This window comes from Tyto alba, unplaced genomic scaffold (genome assembly GCF_018691265.1).
Source record: "Tyto alba isolate M040663 unplaced genomic scaffold, T.alba_DEE_v4.0 Super-Scaffold_2, whole genome shotgun sequence".
Lineage (NCBI taxonomy): Eukaryota > Metazoa > Chordata > Aves > Strigiformes > Tytonidae > Tyto > Tyto alba.
In genome coordinates, this window is record NW_024881282.1 from 47,425,407 (window position 1) to 47,443,840 (window position 18,434).

Consider the following 18,434-nt stretch of genomic DNA (forward strand, 5'->3'; position numbering starts at 1 on the left):
GTTCCAGCTGTTGAAGCCTCCAAGCTCTCAGCTGGCAGAATAAATGATGCATGAGGGACAGCTAAGGACTGCCCTCACAGCTGAAATCCATCCTGCAAAGCTAAGGACTGCCCCCACAGCTGAAATCCATCCTGAAAAGCTAAGGACTGCCCTCACAGCTGAAATCCATTCTGCAAGATGACTAGGAGCAACTGCCTGCCCTCTTTTCTCATCTCTTCTGTGAATATGGAAGGGGTTTTATTGATTGAGATCACATGAAAATTTTAGAACCTGACATTGAGGCTAGCCACCCTTGATCCATAACATCTTGAAGCAAATTATTGCATATTTGTCATGCCACAGATAACTGCTGCTACTGACAGCTGCCAGAATTTTATGTACTTTTATGAGTAAGAAATTTTGCTCTAATGTAAGACATTGCATTTATACTGAACAACAAAAAATAGCATTCTGGCTTTCTAGTCAACTATTTTAGGAATAAAATTTAAATATACTCGATAATGTCCTCAAGAAGTTTGTTCATTCTTAACCAAGTCAACAACATTCCCTTTCAGATACTATAAAGCAAGCTTTGGTCACACACAGAAACTAGTGTGTCAAGCATCAAAACTGCATAACATCCTATTATCTCAGGCCAGCTTAATGACTTTTTCTTCTGAAAGTCTCAGAGCATTTATGAACCCAGGAAGATGCAGGTGATGCATTCAAAGATGCCCAGGGGCTTTGGACACCCAAATCTCATTAATTATAATGGAAAAATGGGCTTTCAACCCCCAGAGGCAAGTCTGAAAACCTCAGCCAGATGGTATTGTTATTAAAGCACAGAACTGGGAGCTAAGAGCTGCTGTGAAGAGCTTCACAAAGAAAACAGTGCTGTGCACAAGAACAATTAACATTACTGGATGTACAAAAGAATAATACAGGTGCATATTTCAATATTACCTGTTATACATTTAGCAAAAACCTAAGAGCATGGGGGCACAAATCCATATATTTTTTAGTTTTCTTGTGTCCTCTCTAAGCCAATTCCTTCCTGTCTGCTGAAGTTATTTTGCTACTGCAGTAGCATCTGTGGAAGTGGTTCATCCATATCTGGGTTTAATAGTCATGCTTTAAAACAAATCTAACCATCATTATCTACTGAAAGGAATCCAAATAGAAAGAGATTATATATATTTTTCCCCAGTTTTAAGTTATTATTTCGACCCAGTAAGTGCAATTTATTATGAAAGCTCCACTCTGGAATCACTTTAGGATGGACTACAAGCCAATGTATATGAAGGCTTTTAACAGCTGAGGAGAAGAAATAAATAATAAAAAAAAAAAAAACAACAAACCAAAAAAAAAACCAAAACCAAGAACCTCAGATAATTTTAAAATGTATGCAACAACTACCTATTCAGTAAAATAAAACAGCCTGTTTTATTTTACTGAAAAGTCCTGTTCTCTGCTTTGTGGAAATCCGGGATTCAAAAGGAATAGAAATACTGCAGATAGACAAAGAAAAAGCAGGACAAGGAGGAAATTGTAGTTGTTTTAAAATCTAGGTTTTCCTTTAAATTACACAGGCTTTCTGCAAAATATGGAGGAGTGACCAGCCAGAGACAGATGGAGCCATATCTTCATCAGCATTGGAAGGACAGATTGATGTAAACACAGACATTAAATTTGTTTGTGATGGGATTCATTTTCATTTGACAACATTCTGGACCTTTGACCAGAATAAAGGGTTGCAGACAGTCAGCGATAGCACAGCTCTTGAGCCACTGCAGATATGCAGACTGGAAGAGCATTTCCTGCTGGAGACCAGAAACAAACTCTGGGTGCATACATACTCCATACAACTGTTGCTCCCTTATAACCAGTATAAAAGAATAACTTGAGTTATGACTCAAGGATTGTATCTCAAGGATTTGTTAGATGTCTACTTGCTTATTGTTTTATAGCAGAGGACCTGTTGTTTTTCCCCTTTGCTCCATAATATAGAATACTGCTGGACTCAAAAATCACAGCCAGAGGAAGCTATCTATTTGAAAGAAAATTTATGTATTACATTTCTGAAAGGTTCTGTTTTGTCCTGGGGTCAAAGCATTTGTAATCTATTGGTTCTGTTTATTCTCCACATGCTCTGGTCCTCTGCTTTTGCATCTGAGTCCCAGCCTTGGCAGACAGCAACCTGTAGGACACAGTGGCTTCCAGGGTCTTTGAAGTGATGTCTTCTTTCTGGGAGCTGCATTTGTGAAGGTGGAAAACCACAGGCAGGGTGCAGTGTTTCATGCAACATTGAACCCTTTATTGGGAAACTATAAAAGGGGTATGTGCAGGGTGATCCTGCAGAGTTAAATGGAGAGACCGTCTCATGGTGTATCCTTCTTGAGGAAGCTGAATGGTTGTAGAATAGGCTCAAAATTTTCAGTGGAAGTAGTGAAACCAAGCCACACCTATAAACAGCTGCACCTATAAAGAACTCTCAAGGATCTAGGTTCAAAGCATTGTCAAATTTACAAAACTGCAGTAAAGGAGCTGCTAAAGGATTTGGGGAAACAGAAGCAGAAAGTATCCTGGAGCAGCAAAAAAAGCCTCCAGAGAAGTAGCCAACTGAAGGAGGAGTGATAGAGGAAGAAAGTGGGACTTCTGGCTCTGTCCTGAGAGTGGTGAGGAAATGGATGGAGAGTGTAGAGGTGTAGACTGTATAGACGTGTATCAGCATCCGACTGGCCACTGAACTGTCAGGGTCAGAATATGGGCTTTGACAGGCCTTTAGCCTGGCCTGACCCTCTACAGCTGCTCTTTTGTCATTTACTGTTGTGCCAAGATCTGCCTACTTGTACTGGTTAGTGAGAGCAAAGAGGATGAATCTGTGCATCTATTTACTTCTGCTTTGGTGGGTCTTTAAAGAACTCAGAGGTGTCAGTGCTCTGAGTAATTTGGGACTTAATCAAAATATGAAATGGAGGTGAAATTCCTGAGGAACAAGGACACCCAAGTGGAAGGGTTTTCTTATAAAAGATTTATTGAGGGCTACCCTCAGGTCTGTCCCAGGAAGTCTGACAGTGGGGCCATGAAAGGAGACAGCCCTGAAGACTGTTCAGACCAAGAAAGACTCAAGAGCTGATGAGGCCAGAACAGTGGTGACCCAATAATCTGGTCAGTAGGGGAAATGCAACTGATATCAGTTGGACACCATGAGGAAGGAAACATTACAGATTTTTTTGGGGGGGGGGGTTCTGTGTTTTTTTTTTTTTTTTTTTTTTTCCAAACCAAAAGTTTTCTCATCCACACATTCATAAATTATATGTTGTTTCCTCTTAACATACCATATAAAATAGATGGGATGTTTCACACAAACAGGTTTATAATGGATGCACTAATGTTGCCTGAACTATAAGAGGGGATAGCCACATAGAGGAAAAAACCCAACTCACAGAGGAAAAAATGTCCTTTACCTTTGCCTTATCTTGAAAGGCAGCAAGAGGAACTTTTTTTCCCCTTGTCATAAGCAGCCTTGCCCGAGGCCATTCTTCTAGTCACACTGCAGGGAAAGGGCCTGCAGGAGCCATCACATGTCCCAGCCTGTCCTTTCTAATATGTATTCTTTTTTGCTAAGGAGGCAGCTTTAATTGAAAATATGTCTGCTTGAGAAAGAACAAGGGTCATGAACTTGCTCCACGATGGGAGCCTGCAGGAAAGAAATGGCCTAGCTTTGTTAAAATGCCGGATGCCATCTCTGCAGAGTTCAGTCCTGCTCATATGCACATCACCCCTCCACATCCTACTCCCAGCGGCTCAATTGTTTTGTGGCTGGTCCAGCAGAAAAAATTCCAGACAAGATACCTCTTAAAGACAGATTTCAGAATGTGAGACAAGGCATGAGGCAGGGCACAGACCCTGCGTGCAGGGATGCCCATCATCCTCGGTGCAGAGCCAGGTCAGTTCATCCCAGCCACTCTGACCAGCGAGGGATCTTGCAGATACCCATGCTGCAGTTACTATTTTTAAAACTCTCCTAGCTTATGCTGTGCTAGTAATTGCCAGTTGCATCATGGTAGTTTGATCCCAAAACAACAACAAAAAATAGTCCAACACACAAGTCTGCAAATCATAAGCTAAATACTAAGCCTTCCTTAGACTATGAAGTTTACAAAAGCAGTGGAAGAAATGAGGAATAAAATTCATGGTCCCATTATGAAATCTAGTGCTAATTGTACTGGCTACAGCAAAGCTGAAACTTGAAGCAAATGTACTCTCAGGAAAAAGATTTAGTCCCTCATGGGATTGGCCTCCTCCTTTTTAGTGATTAAGTAAGATTATCTGTTCCACTTAAAATAATTTAAAACCCTAACCCTACTAAACAAGGCACCTAGAGACTTTTATCCCGAAAGGATGTTTTCTTTCCAAAGCCTAAACTTTTCAGACCCTGAAGAGGACAACTCTGCCTCATTACGTAGGTACCAGTGCAGAGCCCCACTGTCACCACAGACAGACTCACCTGTGACAGACTTGTCAGCAGGAGGCCTTTAAAAAGAGATCTGTGCTCCTCAAATGGCCAGTGAAAGCAGCAAGAGGATTAGTGACACCTCATTTCTCCTGTCCACTACAATCAGATAGGGACTCGGAAAGGACAGCTTTACTCATTTGAAGCCTAAGTTGTGTGGGGTAAATTGATTCTTTTACCCTAAATCTCTTTCCAGTTGTAGGAGCTGAACTGATTTCCTCCAGGTCCCTGGGAGTGTCATAACAGGTTGTCTGTTGTCCCATTACACTGCTCCTGACACCTATCACTGATGGCAGAAGCAGCCCCATTTACTTGGGTTTCTTTTTCCTGACAGAGAAACCACAACAAATATAAGTAAATAGCTCTCCTTTGGAGGGTAGCATCAGGAAGATGGGGACATTACTGCTGAATTACAGTTATTCCAAAGAAAATTTTTGTCCCTGTGGGCTAATAGTGGAGGGCCAGATTGTTAGTTGGTGTAAATCAGCTCAGTCACAATTTCACCCAAGATTCTAGAGAAAAGGTTTCGCTGCCACTCTGAAGAGTTGCTTGGCTTCTATCATGTGAGTATTTCCATGTATCACTCTTAAACCATTGCCAATAGAGAGCACAGTATAAATCCTGATGATGAAAAGCTTAGTGTAAACAGAATGACTGGCAACATGGCATCCACTTTGCTCAATCAAAAGTGAACGTGATGTATCCAGCATAACCTAAAGTTACTGTGAAAAGCAAACACATTTGTAATTAATTTGTTAGAACATCAACAGAAGCAAATTAACTGACTGCTACCACCTGAGAAATAGGATTTCTCATTCTCAATAAGAAGTGTTTTAGTTGGAAGCAAAGTTCATATGAGATTCACCTTGTATTCTGCTTATTGAGTTTTATTGTCTGAATCTGAGAGGTCCTGGTTCAACAATGAATTCAAGTGCATTTTTATACTTTGCTAAAGCAAACAGAATTCTCGTAAAGTCTTTAGCTGACAATCCATAACCCAGTAAGGCATCCTTTCCATTCAAATTCAATGGTTACCTCTACCCTGGCCTTTGAGAGTCCCCTCTGCTTGACTCTCAAGATGAGGTGCAGTCTGTCCTGACTGTGAATTTGCCCTCTTTGAAGCATCTGACACCCCAGATACTTGAGAGTATCTTGGTCTTAGGTGGCTTAGGATGTCATGAGCTGACTTCTGATGTCACAAGAGACTCCCAGAGAGCCTGCAAAGAGATAACTGCTCACTGAGAGCTGTGTGGGAAGAAAGGGCAGGAAAAGCTGCCCTTAACGGTACCTGTCGAGGGTTGTGCAGGCAAAACCAGCCTCAGAACAAGCCCCTCTTGAAAAGGGCTGAACTGTAATAATTTAAATCTAAATTAAGAAAGTAGCTATCAAATTAAATAAAGACATGGTTCTAGTTAACCAGATCTGTGGTTGGTTAAAAATTCAAGGCAGCATTTCCCCCTGTAGTTTTGCAATCTAATTTGAAAGACATTTATTCCTTCTCTGCTCCACTTCACCCAACCGTGACGATTGTGAAACAGAAGTTGTTCAGCCTCATTGCATGAGATGAGCTGCCTGGCTCACAAGCAGGTAAACCCTCTCCTCCCCTCCCAATTCTTTTGTAACTGAGCTACTGATCACTCTTTTTATTACAATAGTTTAAAGGTGTAGAACAGCAAAACAGTAGCATGGAGCTGTAGCAACCTCCTGATGACTTTGTCATAGGGTGGGGGAAATGACAGGGGATGGGGGGACAGAAATTTTGAAATGCAGATTAATCACAATTGTTATTCTAACAGAAAATTTCCATCTGTGCTTGTACCTAGTTCTCATTTTATGTCACTGTTGTTATCACTCCCTTCAGCTGGGAAAGGAGGAGTCCTGGGTTTTGATTCAGGCTTCTAATGAGAGAAGAACAGAAACCTGCTGAAAAGAGCAGAAGGTACCCATATGGGTGAGAGCAGTAGCCAGATAGATGGTGGTGTAAATTAAATTGCTACATCTAATCCTTCAGGGAAACTGGGTCTGGGAGGGCTCCTAGGACACTATTGTAAGGAGCAACTCTAGCCACTGATTTAGAATAAAAAAAATAATGTTGCACAGATTAATAAAACTTGGTGGAAGAGAAAGGGTTGTGCCAATGGAGACACTTTCTTTAAGAAATGAAGAAATTGGGGTGAAGTTGCTCATATAACCTGCATTAATGATTTAATGAGACATGAGGTAAAACAAAGATTAACACAGACAAAGCAGACTTTTGTTTGAGTCACCACCATTTCAATCAGAAAATTATTTTGAAGCATTTTTTTTTTTTTTCCCCCTAGGAGAAACTCTCACAAGCTCCTAAATGGCTAGGATCTGAAGGGCATGGAAGTGCAGGTATCAGATCTGAGGTAGAAGCAAGGTACCTGAATTAATCATTCTGCAATGATGAGTTGCAAACAAGGCAAAAAAGGACAAACATGACACAAGATCTCACATCAACAAGATGGTGTGCTGGTCCTCAAGGAGTGTTCCAGTGTCTCTGGAACTAGAGAAATGTAAGAAGAATTATGTAAGAAAATTATAACCTATAATTTACACAGATAAGACCCAAGAAGATATCATGGTAAAAAACAGCAGGACAGAGATAAGTTATACATTTTAATTTTTCTTTATGCTTCACATACATTTTCCTACCAGGACCTCATCTGCAAGACAGACAGTTTTATTTCCATATGTTCAAAATACCTGACTCACAATGGAAATGCTGAAGACTGAGCAGATGCAGTATACTTTTCCTAGACTGCCAGAGGCATCGAAAACTTGAGCTATTGGAAGAGACTAGCAGAACTTGGCTTGTTAAGCTAAACTGTATGAAGGATGAGGGTGGATAAGACTCCTATCTATTAATACACAGGGTGGGGGAAGAAAGAATAAATGCAGAGACACAGGAACTTTTTAAACTCAAAGGCAGTACTAGCACAAGAATAAATAAGTATAAAGCAGGCATGAATACATTTAGGCTGGAAATAAGGTTTCTAACCATCACATGAATGAATCGGCTTTATAATAAAAAAAGAGGTCAGAAATTTAACTAGTGTTTAAGGGAGAGTTTAAGAGCTGTTGTTTAATGAATGGGATTGAACATGGCAGTGATGAGAGGAGAATAAACTCGATATTAAAGATTCCTTCTAGTTCACTTTTTGCTATAAAAATCCCTTTGATTTTTTTTCTAGAGTCCTAGGTAAAAATTTAATAAACACATTTTCTTTAATTATCACCTGTAAGTTATTTTCTAAATGACAATAATAGGAACACTAAAGGACACTAATTAAAATGCAAATGTCATGCTAATAGTCACTTTCCTCTCTTATCTTTTAATTTTCCATAGCTCACAATTGGTATATGTGACATTAAAGACAGAGATCTAATGAGCATCTATGAAAGATCAACAATTTCATTTGCTTCTTATTTTCTGAATAGTAACACGGTGTTTCAGGGGGAGATAAATTACATTGTTTGATGAAGAAGGGATAAAACATACTTTCAAGATGTGTGGGATTATTGCCTTGTTGTAGGGATCATTGTCCCTAGATAAGTAATAAATAACAATAAAGTTGCTCCTTTCTTTTTTTTTTTTTTTTTTCTTCCCCCCTTTTCCCATTATGAAGCACAGCATGGGATACCACAGGGAACCTTTTGGTAACAAAAAAATTCTTACTTGCTCTTACTGCTCTGATGGACTGATGTCCCATATTGCTAGGATAAAACCAGGCAGGGGTTTGCCTTAAGTACTTCATACTTTATTGACACAGTTACCTATTAGCTTATGCATGCACACACACAAAGACATTAACCCATTTCTTGATGCCATTCCTCATCCCTTGCCTTGTCACTAGATTTCAATTATGAAACATCTGTTGTAGGAAAGGACTTGTAGGAAGAATCTTCTCTTGATATGCCCAGACTGTTTCACACAACCTTCTCTTCACGTAACAGAGGTCCTAATGAAATAGAGAGGCAGTGTACACACCTGGGCATAACATGCAAAACTCTGAGAGCCACTGTGAGTTGATACATTCTCTGCCCTCTAAAATAAATGGGGTTTACCTCTTCTATAAGTGTAGAGTCCACCAAGAACTAATGGAGCATTGTTGATTTCAAACAGAAATTATATACTTAAGTACCACTGAAATCCAGTCAATGACTCTAATTGTCTTTAGAAAACCAATTGTCTTATCTTGTTCTGCACATTCAAGTAATTGTTTGCGTTATATAGTACATTACACAATTATACAGGTATAACTGCAATACTCAAACTATTTTAAACTATATTGAGAATCCATTAATGCTGCTTGATGTAAAAAGCTGGTAACTGTGTAAGATGAGGTTTTGAACAAGCTCCATCAAATCCTAGGAGGCATATTAGAGCCTAACAAAATATCATAACAAGAAAAACAATCACTTTATCCATAATGTCTATATTATTTTCATAGTGCTTAGTTTAAGTGTTTTGACAACTTTTGTTATTACCTTCTCAATGTATTATAATCTCAATGTTCACCAGACCATTTTTGCTAATATATTAGTGGAACAACTGATGCAACAGTTGTATCTATCATTAATAAATAAAACTGTGAGTCTATAGCAAATGGAATATCCTGGAATTAAGAAAATCAGGTAATATTAATGGAAACTCCCACCCTCTCTTGAAAGAAGCATGACATTGTCATCATGATCTTCAGGGAACTAAAGGGCTCCTACACAACACAGTATTTAAGAACAGGGAAATTCAACACTTGGTGCTACTTACTAAGTGTGAAAGGTATGCAAAAAAGAAAAAGACTTTAAAACAGAAGCATTGCAAGACCCAGAGCAGAATGGCAGATGAGATGGCTAGGTTTTAAACAAAACACAGGCTGGTCTTCTCCTTTTCAGCCCTTCCTTCAGGAAAGAATTCCTGAAAGATTGATAAGCAGACCATAGGGGAAAATGTCAGTGTGCCTAGTGTAGTAAACAATATTACATAGTTGATGAATGAAGAAAGGGTATAAGAAACTGTTGACTCCAATGGGAGCTGAGCTGAAAGTGTCCCTCAGCCGCTGGTAAATTTGCCCTTGAGGCTAGTGGTGGGGAGGGAAGTGAGGGTACCACTGAAGGGAATTTCTAGAACAAAGAACGAAGATGTTGTAGCTGAGGCAAAGGCCTAGAATGTGTTACGCTGCAATTCAGAGGTTAATAAGACTGCGTCAGGCCACATTAAGCCCCCTCTTCTGGGTAGGCAGAGGTTCAGTGCTGTACCTTTATGGAAATGTTAACTTTTATTCTCATTTCCAGGGCCTCCACCACTACTAGTGCATAAAAAGGGGGCCAATGAGATAAACTTGGTTTATCTGATCTGTGGGGAACACCTTAACGATTTTGCCTGTATGTGTTATAGCTTTGCAGCCTTTTTCCTCCTCTTTGGTTAATGGCTTCTCAGATAGTACCATTGACTGTCCTCTCAAAGGACAGTGCTGAAGTGCTCATCCTTCTTCACTCAGACACTTTTGGTTGGATTTTACCTTCCTGTGCTGCTCAAATTCTTAAAAATGAAGCAAATGTGTTTGACTTAATTTTTAATTTGTCTCTTACATCCACTCTGCAAGAGAAATGTTTTGAATAAGCTGCCTGTTAGCTGACTGATTACCTTATCGCAGGGCCATGCACTCCTCCACTTTGATTTGTATACAACAGATTTGCAGATTTAGTGATATATTTCTCTGCTAGTTTGGACAAAAATCAAACAACTTATTTGAAGTAGATGCTACTGTGGATGGTACAGTTTACTGGAGTATGGAAGTCAGACTACTCATTCAGATGACTAATGATTTGATATACAGCCAAAACAGGTTTCCAGGACATCAACATCATCACTTTTGTATGGTGATCATAGGAATTGCTTTCTTTCTCTTGTCAAGCTCTTTTTATGCTGTTACAAGATCATTAATAGAGGTCCCTTTGGTACTGAAGAGGCAATGTAATTCAAGTTAAACCTGCACCACAGCCACGACAGAAATCTATTGCTATCCTGAAGTAACACTTTCCAGAAATATAACTGAAAACTGCATACTGCAAAGGGATAAAGAAACAAAATTAGATAGCAATTTATTGGGTTTTGTGAATCCATTTTACTGAAGAAAAAAAAAAAGAAGAATTCACCCAAATGAAAACTTTGCAGTTCTCCTTGGGCCAATAAATTTCCTGATGAGACAAGATATAAATGAAGAGATGCATCAGAATTTCCTGAAAGAAATAGACATGATTTCATTTTGCCTTCCTTCTAAATGAAATCTATTTATAATATCATACCGATGCTTTAAACATAAGCCTTGCCTTGAGGGAGGAACCACAACCTACAAATTGCTTCACAACAGTTCAAGCGTTAAAAACACACAGGCTTCCTGATGAGAGGCTTCTTGGGAAATGAATCCTATCCAACATCCTTTCTGTGCTAATGCCAAAGGTTTCTTCTGTCTGCCACAGCATTCTTTTATACTTTCTCTGCTTCTGTGACTGTACTCCAATTCTCTAAAGTATTCCCCCCAAAGTCCCCAGGCCTGACAATACATTTGTCATTGTACAAGGGTACTAACTTGAAAACCGGGAAGTGTTTTACAAGTCAAGAACTGCTTCTTAACAAGGCATAGAACCAGTAGACAACAAATTAAACAAAAAATAACACTAATAACTTCAAACCAGACCCAAAGCAAATAAGCCTCCCTGAAAGATGAATAAATAGTGTATCAAATATATTTTATAATAAGACAATATTTATTTGGATGCCTTTTCATTTCATCTATGCGCTGTTATGGGGGTATCTCTTCTATAATCCCTTCTGCATCTGCAGGAAGGGATCATCTACAATCCTTTCCCATCTGCAAGGAATACAGACTGTTTTCTTGTTGCATATTTAGAAAATATCCATTTTCCACACAGGAAAACAGATTTTCCATCTAAATAATAATAATGAAGCTAAATAAGGATACAGCCACATTCAACACAGTGACCCTTCCAGCAAAATAACAGCTTCTTGAAATTCCATCTTGCAGGCTGATGTGTAGCTATTTTTATGTAAACTTCTGAGCATATCACTATCAGTCTCCTTTGATTTGCTCAGTTGCAAAAAACTCAGACATAACTGCTACCTCTCCTCAAATGATGTAGAGACTGTGAGCTAGTCAGGGCTTCTGTCTTCTAACAAAAATATTCATCTAGTATTAGATAAAGGCCAGAGGGGAAGGAGCAGAATCCTAGCCTTTTCTCAATATGAATATCCTCATTGTTAGGCTGCAGATTAGACTGGCTTTTATTTGTTTGTATCTTGATTCTTAGAATTTTCAAGCTTGCTTGAAGAGTAACACAATCCTAATATGGGTTTCAACATGACAGGAAGATAATTCCTCTATCCCGGTATTCTGTAGCCTCTGTCCATAGAATAATACACATAACAGTAAGAGAAAATGCCCTATGTCTGTGCTGCTTGTTACTTTGGACAATAAGCTGGGAATGATCAGGATTTGGGCAGGGCACCGGTGTTTCAGATTCATAGGAAAAAGGGATCAGTTGTAGATCCATGAAGTATAATAGTATTTACTAAGTGTGTAACTTCAACTGTGACCTTTCAGGAATTATTTTGATGTAGCTGAAATATCTACTTAGAAAAAGAGCAGGTATTCCTTCTTTATTTGGTATGGTCTCTAAATGTTCCTAGAGAAACAGTGTAAACATATGGGGTGGGATCCCATACAGTTCTCTCTGAAAGTCTAGGTGTGATGTGTGAGAGAGAAATAAGCAAATGGGCAGGGGAGGGAAGAAAGTGGAAAGTGAATAGGAGACAACTGGAAAGTCCATCTTGAGGGATATTGAAAGATCCCTCCCACACAGGAGGGATCCATTTACTCTAGTGGAAATCAGCACAGAGCAAAGAGAATCATCTCCGAAGACCATCTCTGCTCAGATGGGAAATCAGATCGGCAGAAAGCCTTGTTATTAAAAGCAAGCAGGAGGGAATGCTCCAGAAAAAGGTTCACCCCCTCCTCCCAGGTCCCAGCTCTACTTACTAATATTTCCAATGCAGAGCAGTGCTCTCAAACAACAAAATATTGTAGATAAATCTTTAGATAAATACAGATAATCACGATGTTACCAACAAGATCTTTACTGGGAATCCAGGGCACAGCACTAGTATTTAAAGTGCTCTCCCACCCTGAAGCAGTGTCAGGATGTTCTTGTGCATATGGGTTGTTTTTCCACACCTGATAGCTTAGAATTATAGATCTGCAGGAAGATGGTGACTTTTGTCATCCAGCAATGGCTTCATATTGAGCTTCCCACTAAAAATAATGGAATGAAATGGTGACAAGTGAGAGGATTCAAACTCAGCATCTCCTCACAGTAATTTCAGTTTAATCTTTTTTGTCACAGCAGTGTGATTTCTGTCTTTCAGTTTTCCATCTTTACCTTCCTTTCATTTGATCCTGTGTCTTGCTTTTTATTTTACGACTATATGTATCTTGGAAGATTAAATGGTAGAAAACAATACAGTGGCTGTATTGTTCTTCCCCTCACCCTGTTTCTTTGCATGCTTGCAGATGCCTGGAGCTTTGTCTTTCAAAAGTGCTACACAACACAGAGCTCGGTAAGCATTTCCTGATTTATGTTTTAAATAAGATGTTAATTATAATATTTATTTAAATTAAACTATTTATATGCACATAGGGTACTTTCAAAACCATTTTGTTCACAAAATTGCTGCTACCATTTATTACTACATGAATATTAATTGTTTTAATTAAATAGCAGTAATATGAACGTTACAAACCATAAGGAATAATACACAATACATTCATCAGTAAATCAGGGGGGGGTATGGAAGGGACATCAAGACTGTGTTATAGCCAGTGGGAAGACAATTATTCAATGGATTAAGGTCTATGTGTACCCATTAAACGTGTAAACACCTTATGCCTTCAACAGACTGTAAGTTTAGGTCCAACTTGACAAATGTACACTCAGGATTGTATACTATTGTATTAATATTTTCATTATTTAAAAGAAATAAATCAGAATTTCCAAACAAGCAGTGTTAAAGAGCATGCAAATCCAGAATGAGAGGAAAAAACGTCCTTATTCTAAGCAGGCCATAGCTCTCTGAAGACAAAATGCCTGAAGTGGGACAAGCAGGCAGCTCCTGACTGGGCTCAAAGCTCCCTGAAATTCCTGGGGAGCAGTATTTTAAGCCTTGACATTTTAAAAAGATGAGCATTTTCCTCAGCCCATTCTCTCTTCCTTTTCCCCAGTGCTAACATATCTTCTTTTTAAATACTCATTACTTGAATGCTGTGGTCACACAGCATCGATTTCAAAGCTTTTCTTCCGTGTGCAGAACTGAGCAGCCACAGGAGCAGGGCTTTGAAGAAACAGAAGAGACAAGCAGCTGATTTCACACAGCCTTGAAACACTAAGCAGCAAGAAAGGACAAGCGAAGGGGAAACTCGAGTCTGACGTCAGAACCAGCATTACTGTTATAAAGTCCCTTGGTTTTCTTCAGGGAATAAGATGCAGGGTTGGGGTCTTGGTCCAGTCCTGGGATCCTTGGTGCACTTCCGCTTAGAGCTTGCACCAGACTTCTCTTCAGAGAGGGGGGAATGACCAGGTATCCCCTATGGCAGGTAGGATGCTTAGCCAGAGACGGGTGTCTTAAGATTTGCTGCGATGTATCCATGCGGTTTTTTTCCCAAACATGATTCAGAAGTGAGTTACCAATAGACTGCTCTTCTTAACCAATGTACCAGCATTGTTCAGTCCGCTGAAGTCATTATGGGCTCCAAAGTGAAATCATCCCAGTCCCCTTCATCTCAGCATCACTTTGGCATTCAGTACGTATCAGTATTTTTAATTATTAGTCAGTGTCAAGTTCCTCAGCAATCATGATAACACAGACATTCTGTAGTTCTTATAATAACCCCTTGTTTAGAAATAGAGCAATTTTTAACCAGTCTTTTTATCTGATCATCAGGGCTACCAAGATGGTTGGTGACTGGAGCACTTGCTCTGTGAGGAGCAGCTGAAGGAAGGGAACTTGTTCAGCTGGGAGAAAAGATGGATTCAGGGGGACCTGATAGCACTCCCCCTAAGAGGTGGTTACCTGGAAGATGGAACCAAAGCCTCTATGGGCATGCATGACAGAATGATAAGTTAAAATGGGAGTTTCTGACTTCAAAAAGAAATAACAATCTAAGGGAAACTAAGCATTGGAACAAGTTGCCCAGGGGGTTGTGGAAAAAGTCCTGGGCAACCTGCTCTGAATTCAGTGTTGACACTGCTTCACCCAGGAAGTTTGGCTAGGAGACCTCCAGTATCCTTTTCAGCCCAAATGAGTTTATGATTCTGTGTGGATCTTACAACTAAAGCTAGACCAAGGGAGCAAAGCCTCAGGATGTGTGCCCTAATGCAAATCTCAGTCTTGCTCTGGAAAATCCCTGAAGTCTCAAGAACTAATTTATAACTCTTCACAGCACTGTGAAATAATATGTGTAAGATAAACTCAGGCTGTGTCTATTCTGTATTCTGTATGTGTTATTCCAGATAAGAACTTAAAAAGATAAAGCCCTATCTATCCTCTAGTCAGTAATGATCTTATGGCAATATTTATTACTTCAGAGCTTTGCTGTGAGTCCTTGCTAAGACTTCTAGCTTTGCAAATCTAGCTATAGCCTTCTAACTCAGTCTTACCTTTCAAAAATATAAAATTATTATTATATAATGTACACAGTTCTTTTAGGTACCATGATTCTATGAAGATATGATCTCTTCAGATCCAGTTTGAACAAAGCCACAAATGAATTTTATTCATATTTTGAATGACCTATAATCCAGAAATATGCAGAGGTTTATTTTCAGCCATGTCAGAATATTCATCCAACAAGCCTCACTTACAGTTTAAGATCCATACCATGCCTTACTGGGATTTCAAGAGGACTGAACATTTCATATTATTGACACCTTATATGATGCACTGTATAGACTGTATAAGGATTTGCTCATTAGTTTCTATTGACTAACATGAGGCCACAATGTCTGTTCACATGTGTCAGCAGTTTTGTTCTTGGTAATATTGATTTGCTTTTATTTCTACACATAGTGACACTATGACGTAAGAAACAAAATCCTAGGAGGCAGTGAAGATGTAATTGTAGAAGTTAATTCCAGTTTGTGATGTATATAACAAAAGCATATTTGGGAACAGAGTGGATCTGGCACTATGGATCTTATGCAAGTTCTGCCATGTAGACCCAATGGGGCACCAGTTACCCTGTGCAATGTATTGATCCACCTTCCCTCTTGCTCAGGACAGATGAATTCAAATGTGAAGAAGTGCAGAAAAGAGCTGCTAGATCAATTAAGAAAAGGTAGGTTCTAGAGACTAGGAGCTTAGCTCTCAACGTGGAGGTTGAAAGAAGATATAATTTTTCTTTCTAAATACATTAAAGGGTGACAGCAGGAAGAGAGAAGACCTATTAAAACTGAAGAACAACACTAACACAAGAACAAATGAGTATGTGGTATGACTCAGTTTAAGCTGGAAGTTGGAAGAATATTTACAGGATTAGCCTTTCAGTATGAGTAATGAAGAAGCAAAGAACTTGTGTAGCTTTAAGATAAAGCTTTATTAACTTTATGACACAATTTCTGGTGATGGCATGTATCCAGGAGTTCCCTTCAGTCTTATGAAACGTGTTAACAAGACACATCTACTCAGACAATGTTCCTCCTCCATGATTGCTATCTAAGGATAAATTTAGGATGGGAAGACATTCTCTTCTATGTGACTAGCAGAGCAATCTTGCATCTTAGATCAAGAGAGAACATTACATAATTTGTTCATGCCTCCTTTGCTCAGAACAGAACATCCTTTTACTTTAAAATCTTGGCTCCCCAGAAAGTTATAGGAATTTCGTCACTGATCCCAGTAAAAGGCAACTGTATTTTTATGTATTACAATCCACGTGTTGCATGGCTAATGCTGTGGCTACTCAACATTAAATAAAGACAAACACTAGAAAAGTCAAGCCTTCTGAAATCACAGGGGTAATTGTTAGAGAAAAAAAAACATGAAAACCTCTCTACTCCTTCTTACTTCTTGTTTTTCCTTGCTTACTTTTTACCAGGCTTTGGGGATTAAGAAAAAAAGAAAATCACCCGTAGTTATATAGCTATCAACAGTGCTTGGGGTAAAGGATATTTCACTCAAGGGAACAGTGTCTAGATACCCATCATTCTAAGATAATACGCAGTGATAACATTAAACCCAAAAAATCGCCTTGACACAAAACAACATACTTTTAAGAAGAGTTGAATTTGTTATTACAAAATAAATAGCTGGCCACACCCCCAGACATCTCATAAAAGCATATAATAAACTAGCATGAAATCAGATTAATAAAAAATTCACAGTGAAATGAAAGACAAATAAATCCTTAAAGAAAAGAACATCACACATGAATGATGCTTAAAAAACCATGAAAAGCAGGACAAACTTAAAAAAAAATATATATACAGGTTGTGAAGTAGCCAGCAACTGTGAATACTACAGATGCAGCTGTGGTATAATAACCCTTTGCACTCTCAAGATAATATTTTTAAATTATGGATTTTCAACACTAAGATTTCCCGTTGCCATGACAGCATGAAACAGTGTGGGATCGTTTTTGGAGGACAATGGCCACGTTAGACAAAAGCAAGACTTTGGCTGCATCGCAGAAGGGATGTGAAAAGAGGAGGAAGAACTGGGAGCGCTATACAGCTGGTGAATGCTGAGAACATCTTGACCTTCATCGGCCAGAAGCCTTGGAAGTAGCAAGTGGGAATGTAGAAAAACAAGATAAGGATGCTGAGATCTGCCTGAAGAAAACAAGCCAGGCTACAGTTGATGGGAAACATCTGGTTGCTTCTTAAACAGTGGAAAGTTTTCTACCTTGAGCTAAAAGTGTATAGAACGTTGTGTTTGTGCTTGTAAGATTTAATTAACCAATAGGCATTAGGAGAGCAGTAACTAACTTGTAGCCAATGAATTGTCTGGTGTATTATGGACAGGAGGTAATAACCAATCAAATGTTAGTCTTAGGCGTGTGAACGGTGTGTGAAGAATGCATGTAACCAATCAAGACTTTTGTTTATGTGTGATCAGTTACTAGGAAGATTTATAAACGCACTTGTATTGGCAATAAAGGGATTTCAATTTCTGACTCTTCTAGAGTTGCCAGAGTCGGTGATTCTCCTCAAAACAGGTGTTGCCCATCATTATGGATCATGTGTTTTATAAATTTGATTATATTGCTGTAGTATTTAGGTTACTTGGAAAACACCCTGCTGCATTTCGATGTATTTAATTTTTAGAGAGATGGTGCTTATTAATTCTTTCAAAGGCACTCTTATGAAGGGTAAAATGTCAGAAATATAGTAGATTCTGCTCTCAACAAAATTAATCTTTCTATAAGTACAAATACTGTACTGGATATTTAATTAACATATACCTTAGTGCTATAGAATTATGTAAATCTACACCAGAGATCAGGTTCTGTTTAATGTAGAATTATGGTTCTGTGACCAATGAAAATATGATACATTTTCAGCATATATCACCCTGTCTATTCCTGAGTGCTATAGTACTAATTACTAAGTGTAGTGTATTTGGCATACAACACATTTAACGTAGCAATTATGTTTGGAAAGGGATGGGCTTATGCTTGTATCAGGATATCCCCATGTTGTGAAAGTTCTTGGTTTGATTATTTGGTGGGGATTTTTTTTCTTCCTAGATTTCATAGTATAACAGAAGGGAAGGAGGTGTGCATCTTACTGGATTCCTTACTGTCTGCAAAGATTCAGTCCTCTAAGCCCCAGGTACAATAAAGAT

General features: G+C 38.9%; 1 long non-coding RNA gene across 1 annotated transcript in view; it reads left to right on the forward strand.

The window, feature by feature from the left end:
* Positions 1–17,380, forward strand: part of LOC116963370 — a 30,761-nt gene extending 13,381 nt beyond the window's left edge. Inside the window, exons 4-5 of the long non-coding RNA XR_004408124.2 lie at positions 13,108–13,154; positions 17,204–17,380. This is a non-coding gene — a long non-coding RNA (uncharacterized LOC116963370). The remainder of the gene's footprint in view (positions 1–13,107; positions 13,155–17,203) is intronic.
* Positions 17,381–18,434: the final 1,054 nt, after the last annotated feature.